The sequence below is a fragment of the Elephantulus edwardii genome, unplaced genomic scaffold (genome assembly GCF_000299155.1).
Source record: "Elephantulus edwardii isolate Elephantulus edwardi_28Jun2011 unplaced genomic scaffold, EleEdw1.0 scaffold00190, whole genome shotgun sequence".
Lineage (NCBI taxonomy): Eukaryota > Metazoa > Chordata > Mammalia > Macroscelidea > Macroscelididae > Elephantulus > Elephantulus edwardii.
In genome coordinates, this window is record NW_006399940.1 from 1525738 (window position 1) to 1533932 (window position 8195).

General features: G+C 38.9%; 1 pseudogene; it reads right to left on the reverse strand.

The window, feature by feature from the left end:
* Positions 1 to 7994, reverse strand: part of LOC102847528 — a 29687-nt pseudogene extending 21693 nt beyond the window's left edge.
* Positions 7995 to 8195: the final 201 nt, after the last annotated feature.

Consider the following 8195-nt stretch of genomic DNA (forward strand, 5'->3'; position numbering starts at 1 on the left):
TGATGCCTTTGAGCTGTGATGTTGAACTATTGAATATACCATGGACTGCTAAGAGAACAAACAGATTTGTTCTGGAGAGGGTAAAACTACGCTGCTTCTTGCAGGCAAGGATTTTGAAGCTTTGTCTGACTAAATTTGGACATGTTGCAAGGAGGGACCACACTTTGGAGAAGGACATCATCCTTTAGAGGGTGGAGGGCCAGTTCAGGAGAGGAAGACCCTCGATGAGATGAACTGATTCAGTGACTGGGGATAGGTGAGTCAGAGGAGCAGGGTTCAGGGCTGTTGTGCATGAGGTCAAAATCAGTTGCAGGTAACTCAATGGCACATAACAACAACAGTGTTTTGATTTGAGTGTATGTTTTTAAGTCATACTAGTTTTTCTTTCATTCAGTGTTTTATAATAGTCATTAAAATTTATTGAAACTATTAAAAACAAGTTGTCTAATATATAGGCATTATTAAATGTATATGTTATGCTTGACCATATTCTTCTTCCTATGGTCTAGCTTCTCAAACTATTTTCTTAGTACACATATTAAACAGATATAGATAAAAGAATACTCTGATGTACCTTTCCAGATTCTAAATCATTCAGTAATCCCTAGTTCTCTTTGGGCAAAGCTTCTTAGTCTATGTATAGTTTTTGAAGCACAATTAAGTGTTCCAGGATTCCTGCTTTTCTCAACATTAGTCATAATTTGGTATGATCCACATCTGGCTTTCCAAAGATGGCTTTCCAGTATCCTCTGCTTTAAGGCAAGATCCATACTACATCAGCAATGATACCCCTCTTCCTCATCTTCTTCTGAATCCAGCTTCATTTTCTGGTAATTCCTGGTTGTTGCACTGTTATAACAATTCTTTAATGATATTCGGCAAGAGTTACTTGCATATGAAGCGGGGTATTTAGGTGTCTAGAAATACTAGAAGATTGTTATTTCAATCGATGATCAAGATATATCTAAAATTTATAAGAAATTTCCTGATGGATTATCAGTTAACAGATTCATTTGAACAGCCCGAGTGAAGCCTTTCACATTTTTTTCTGTAATTTATTGTACTGAGGTAATCAGTTTGAATAAATATAGATGTTTGCTAAATTTCTTAAATTCAATTTTTTAAATTTTGTTTACTTAGACTTTCAGTTGTTGTTCTTGATTATTTCAAGTCGAGTACAACTCATAGAGACCCTATGAAAAAAAGGCCTGAAGCCCCTCTAAAACTATCCAAATTTATCAAAATTCATAGAGTTCTGGAGGCATGTTGTTTGGGGAGTGTATTCCACTCCTGCTTCCAAACATGTCATAGTATGATATTCTTATGTGCCGTTGAGTTGCCTGTGACATATAATGACCCTACAGCAGCTCTGAACATTTCCCTGTCCTGAGCCAATCTCACTAATTCTGACACATCAACCCAATTGCCCCAGTTACTGTAACAATACATCTCACTCGGGGTCTACCTCTCCTGGGCTGTGCATCCACCCTTCTGAGCATGATGTCCTTCTCCAAAGATTGATCTCTCCTAGCCACGTGCCCAAAGTAAATGCAACAGAGATTCAAAATCCTAGCCTTCAAGGAGAGACTTGGCTTCACCTGCTCCAAGACAGACATATTTGTTTTCTTGGAGTCCATGGTATGTTCAAGACTCTTGTTTAGCACAACTTGAAGGCATCTATTCTTGTTCTGTCAACTTTAGTCATTGTCTAAATCTCTGATGCATAACAAGTACTTGAGAAGACGATGGCCTAGGTAAGGCTCTTCTTTGTTTCTAGACTGACATCGTTGCTCTTCAGCACTCTGGAGAGGTCCATGATTGCAGATTTTTCCAATGCAATTCATATTTTGATTTCTTGATGGCTGGTTTTAAGAGTGTTGACTGTGGATCTGAGCCAGCTGTAATTGCTAAAACCTCAATCTTTTCTCCATCTGTTATGGTGCTACCAATTTGCAGACATTCAGTAGCAGAAATTTTTAGCAACATATTCTTTGTTACTTAACTTGATTAACTAAATTACCTAATTTCATTAATAGCTTAAAAATTTCTTTTTCACTGATTAGTTGACTGTTCATCATATGGCCTTATTAACTTTGAAATTAATTTTATCTTATTTATTTTCTCTATATTATGTCTCATCACCATCCATCCTGATGCTGCCAATTGTTCCAGTGGTGAGAATCTTTGTCTTCTTGACAATGAGCCTCAATCCATATTGAAGGCTATAGTCCTTGACCCTCTGCAGCAAGCACTTTATGTCCTTGTTAGTTTCAGCAAGCAGGGTTATGTCATCTCTTTAACGCAGATTGTTGATAGATCTTCCACCAATCCTGATGCCACATTTCTCCTCATAGAGCCCAGCCTCCCAGGTAATCTGTTCTGAATACAGGTTTAAAAGGTATGGAGACAGGACACATCCCTGTTTTATGCCTTTCCCAATTTGGACCTTGCTCTCTTCCAATGACTACTTCTTGGTCCAAATATAGGTTTCGCATTAGCACGATCAAGTGTTCTGGGATTCCCATTCTTCTCAGAGTCAGCCACAGTTATTTTTATGATCCAGACAGTCAAATGCCTTTGCATAATCAATGAAACACAGATAGACATTACTCTGGTATTCCCTGCTTTCAACCAAGATCCATCTAACATTACTTACAATGTCCCTAGTACGACGACTCCTTCTAAACCCAACCTGGACTTCCAACAGTTCTTTGGGGATGTGTTGTTCCAGTCGTTTTTGGATGATCTTCAGTAAAATCTTGCTTTCATGTCAAATGAATGATATTGTTCTATAGTTTCCACACTCTTTTGGGTCACCCTTCTTTGGGATGGGAACAAATATTGATCTCTTCCAATCAGTTGGCCAAGTGGTTGGTTGTTCTCCAGATTTCTTGGCACAACTTGGCACTGGACCAATTGGCAGCCTCAGGATGGATGCTGAAGAAATTGAGATTGTTCACAACTTTAGATTGTTTGGCTCCACAATCAACACTCTTGTCAACAGCAGCCAGGAAATGAAAGATGCATTGCGATGGGAAAGTCTGCTGTTAGGGAACTCTCCAAAGTACTTGAAGATCAGTGATGCCACTCTGGAGACTAAGATGCGTCTGATACAGGTCATAGTCTTTGAAATAACTTGTTATGCGTCAGAGAGTTAGACAATGACTAGGGAGGATAGAAGGATAATTGACACCTTTGAGATGTGGTGCTGAAGAGTACTGAATGTACCATGGACTGCTAAGAAAACAAACAGGTTCATCCTAGAAAGGGTTAAACTGGGTGACTCCTTGGAGGCAAGTATTCTGAGACTTTATCTGGCATACTTTCGACATGTTGTAAGGAGAGACTGGTTCTATGAGTAGCAAGTGACTCAATGGCACATAACAACAACAACATATTATGTCTAACCAAATATGACATGCAAATAAACATTTTCTTTATTTTGTAAACTATATTTTCCTTTTGAAACAGATTTAAACATACCATAAAATTGTACAGAAAAGGAAGAGAGTATTTCTGTTTCCTTTTCTTTCTGTACACAGATTCTTATCAGCAGCAGTGTGTAGTACATTTGTTATAATAGATAAAACAATACTCACTCAAACTTACTCACTATTGTCATGTGGGAACTGACCCATTACTGAACCTACCGCAGGTATTCGGAGACTGTAAATCATATGAGGGGAGAATATCCATGTTTCTCCTACTTGTGGATTTGAACTGTCAAAATGATACAATTTTGGAATTGGTAGTTGAACTCCCAATAGAAGGAATACATGACGAGAACATTAGGTCTTCCCTTTGTGATACACACACAGTTCTATGCATTTGAGTTTATGCATCATGTAGTGATTTCCACCATTATAGTTTATAAAAATAGTTTCGTTTCTCTGAAATATCCTATGTACCTACTCTGTCTCTACTATACTCTCTACAAACCATTTTTTTCACTGCATCTATCTAGTTTTGCCTTTTTTTTCATAGTGTAATAGTCTCAGAATTACACCGAATGTAGTTTTACTCAGACTGGTTTATTTCACTCAGAAACATGCATGTACTTTTTGCATCTTATTTCCTTTATTACTGAAAACTATTTTATTGTATGGAAGTACTGCAAATATTTACCCACTCACTTGTTAAAAGACAATTTGTTGGCAAATGTGGATAGATAAAGCTACCATAATGATTCATGTCAATTGTTAATATTTTAATTATAATTACTGTATATTGTTTTATAAATAATATTAAAACACAAGCTAATATCATCCCAAATTTGGAGAAAAACAATTGAGCCTGATAGTGGAGATATGGAATAACACTTGGTATGCATATACCAAGATTGGTGGACGATTTATCAACAATCTGCGTTATGCGGATGACACAACCTTGCTTGCTGAAACTGAGGAAGACCTGAAGCGCCTGCTGCAGAGTGTCAAGGACTGCAGCCTACAATATGGATTGAGGCTCAATGTCAAGAAGACAAAGATTCTCACCACTGGACCAATTAGCAGCATCAGGATGGATGGTGAAGAGATTGAGATTGTACACAGCTTTAGTTTGCTTGGCTCCATAGTCAACAGTCTTGGCACCAGCAGCCAGGAAACTAAAAGGTGCATTGTCATGGGAAAGTCTGCTGTTAGGGACCTCTCCAAAGTGTTGAAGAGCAATGGTATCTCTGCGTCTGATACAGGCCATGGTCTTTGCAATCACCTGTTATGCATCAGAGAGTTGGACAATGACCAAGAAGGATAGAAGTATTGATGCCTTTGAGCTGTGGTGCTGGAGAAGAGTATTGAGAATACCATGGACTGCTAGGAAAACAAACAGATTTGTCCTGGAAAGGGTTAAACTGGGTGGCTCCTTGGAGGCAAGGATTCTGAGGCTCCGTCTAACATACTTTGGACATGTTGAGAGGAACATCATGCTTGGGAGGGTGGAGGGACAGTGCAGGAGGGGAAGACCCTCTATGAGGTGGATTGATTCAGTGACTGGGATAATTGGGATGGGAGTGTCAGAGACAGTGTTATTGGCACAGGACAGAGCGGAGTTTAGGGCTGTTGTACATAGGGTCGCTATGAGTCGCAGGCGACTCGACGGCACATAACAACAACATGCATATCTTCATTGTGATATGTTGAGAACAACAAGCAGTGCATAACCAGAGGGGGGAAAAATTATTTACAATTTCAGGAAGATAATAGCCTAATTGTTGTTGTTGTTATATGCAATCGAGTCACCTGTGACCCATAGCAAACCTATTTATAGCAGCTGTGTGAACCTGGCCCTATCCTGAGCCAATATCACTAAACCTGACACAGCATCCTTATTGTCCCAGTTACTGTATCAATCCATCTCATCTGGGGTTCCTCTCTTGCACAGTTCCTCCACCTTTCCAAGACTGTTGTCCTTCTCCAAGAACTGGTCTCTCCTAGCCACATGTACAAAGCATTTGAGAAAGAGCGTCAAAATCCTAGCTTCCAAGAAGAAAGTTGGTTTCACCCTCTCCAAGACAGAGCAGTTTGTCTTCTTGGCAATCAATGGTATCTTCAAGACTCTTCTCCAGCACTACAATTGAAAGACATCGATTCTTCTGTCATCCTTAGTCATTGCCCAGCTCTATGATGCATAGCATGACTATGTCCTGGATTAGGTGAACCTTAGTCTCTAGACTGATATTTTTGTTTTTCAGTACTCTGCAAAGGAGAGCAGATTTTCCCAATGCAGTTCTTCTTTTGATTTCATGACTTCTAGTGTTAAGATTGTTGATTGTGGAGCTAAGCAAGTGGTACGGCCAATTGGCCCAGTGGTGAGAATATTTATCTTCTTGATGTTGCACCTTTGTCCATATTAAAGACTATAGTCCTTGACCTTCTGCAGCAAGCGTTTCAGGTCTTCTTTATAGCCTGAGGAAAATAAAGATAATTTTGTGTATTTAAGAATACAATTAGATGTACTTGTATTTAATGACTTTTGAACTTTGAGGAAAAATAGGCCAAGTGCTATAGGAAACATGATTCATTTAGATTTGTTTTATGTTATTTTCATAGTGATTATAGGCTTTAGGGAATGGCTAAATAGACAAAGTTCTGTTTTCATCAAATAGTATATGAATACTTACTATTTATGTTACTTCACTGTTGCCCATTACCTTGAATACCCACCTGAAGTAGTGCTAGATTTTTCCACTGCAAAGGTCTCTGCATTCTAGAAAAAAGTATGGAAGACCAATGGTGTCACTCTGGAGACTAAGGTCCATCTGATACAGGCTATGGTCTTTGCAATCACTTGCTATGAGTCAGAAAGCTGAACAATGACTAGGGAGGATAGAAGGAGAAATGATGCCTTTGAGCTGTGGTGCTGGAAAAGAGTATTGAATGTACCATGGACTGCCAAGAAAACAAACAGATTCATCCTGGAGAGGGTTAAACCGGTCTGCTCCTTGGAGGCAAGGATTCTGGGGCTCCGTCAGATATACTTTGAACATGTTGTAAGGAGGGGCAGGTCCTTGGAGAGGGGCATCATACTTGGGAGGGTGGAGGGATGGCGTAAGAGTGGAAGACCCTCTATAAAATGGATTGATTCAGTGACTGGGGTAATTGGGAGGGGTGTATCAGAGACAGTGCAATTGGCACAGGATAGAGTAGGGTTCAGGGCTGTTGTGCGTAGGGTCGCTTGCAAGCAACTCGATGGCACATAACAACAACAACAACTTGTTTATAGGAATATCTATCTGTTGATTTTTAACTTTATTATTGATTTATTTACTTAATTATTTTTTCTAAATTTTTCCTGACTATCCAATGCAGGTTATTTTAGCTGTTTCCTGTATTTCTTTGGCAAAGTGTGTGTGTGTGTGTGTGTGTGTGTGTGTGTGTCTTTTTACTCCCTTACCTTTGACCACTACAAGCTTATCATGTATATTTCTTATTCTAGTCTAACATATAATCTTGTTTGTTGGTTTCTTGTTAGCTAATAAGAATGAGAGGGGTGAGAATGGGCTAAAGGAATGGGTGTTAATCATAAGCTTGTACAATTTGATGGGTGGTTGTAAAGGAAATGGGAAAGTTTCGGGGTGAAAAACAATGGATTCAAACTTTGTAAATATATTAGTATAAATAAAAAAAATTTAAAAGAATGAGAAATTGACATGTGTGTTGTAAATATGCTCAGAAGAGCTTGCCTGAAAGCAAAGAATAACAAAATAATGTCTTTCTGTCCAAACTGTGGGGATCAAAACATATTATGCCTAAGTTTGAGAAGAATGGAAATCAAAGAATACTTCATTATATTCATCTAGAATCTATACTTACACCAAGAAGCTGTTATCCGAACAGAACAGAACAAGGGAACATGTATTCTACTAATCCTCTCTCTTTTATCTTTTGCTATGAAAAGAGCTGTGAAAGACATTTGCTCTGCCAGGTTGACAACCACAGTGTTTCCACAGGAAAGGACTGACTCTGATTTCCAAATAAGTATGAACAATAGGAAATTTCAAGGAATTACTTGATCACATACACCAACTAGCTCGTGCCTTGTATAACTGAGAAAATCTCCATGCATAGGTATTGCCTGGCCATGGATCTTATTAGCCTAGCCTGTTCAGTAGTGTAAAGTTTGATGCTGAACTCTAAGTCCACCAGTTACTCACTAGCAAATACTTTCCCCCATCCATTGCCTCCATTGGTGCCAACAACAGGCATTCCCTGTCAGAACAGCTAATTTGTATAGTAGCCGTCCCCTTTCTGAAGCATCCATAGTTCGCCACAAAGAGCCAATCCAAAAAGCTTCTCTTGCAACCTTCAATGTTTTACCAACATCTGCCTATCTCCTTCTTCTACCTCACAGATTTTCTCCTCTGTTGCTAAATTGAAGACAGAAAATGTTTTGCCACTCACTGAGTTATGCCAATCATTGTTTATTAAGATTTTAGTGTGTTAAATTTCTAAATTGGCAAGTGGAGACAGCATGTCAAGCAGGCCTGAGGAATACATCCCTAGTTGCAGTCCCGAAGGGCAGGTGAGGGACTTAGTTCCATTCCATTATACAACTTATAAATGTACTATGTCTTGTATAATGATAAAAATTTCATTTATTAGGGAGCTCTGGTGGCCTCTTCAACAAACAACACTCTTGGTACCAGCAGCCAGGAAATTAAAAGACGAATTGCATTGGGAAAGTCTGCTGTCAGAAAC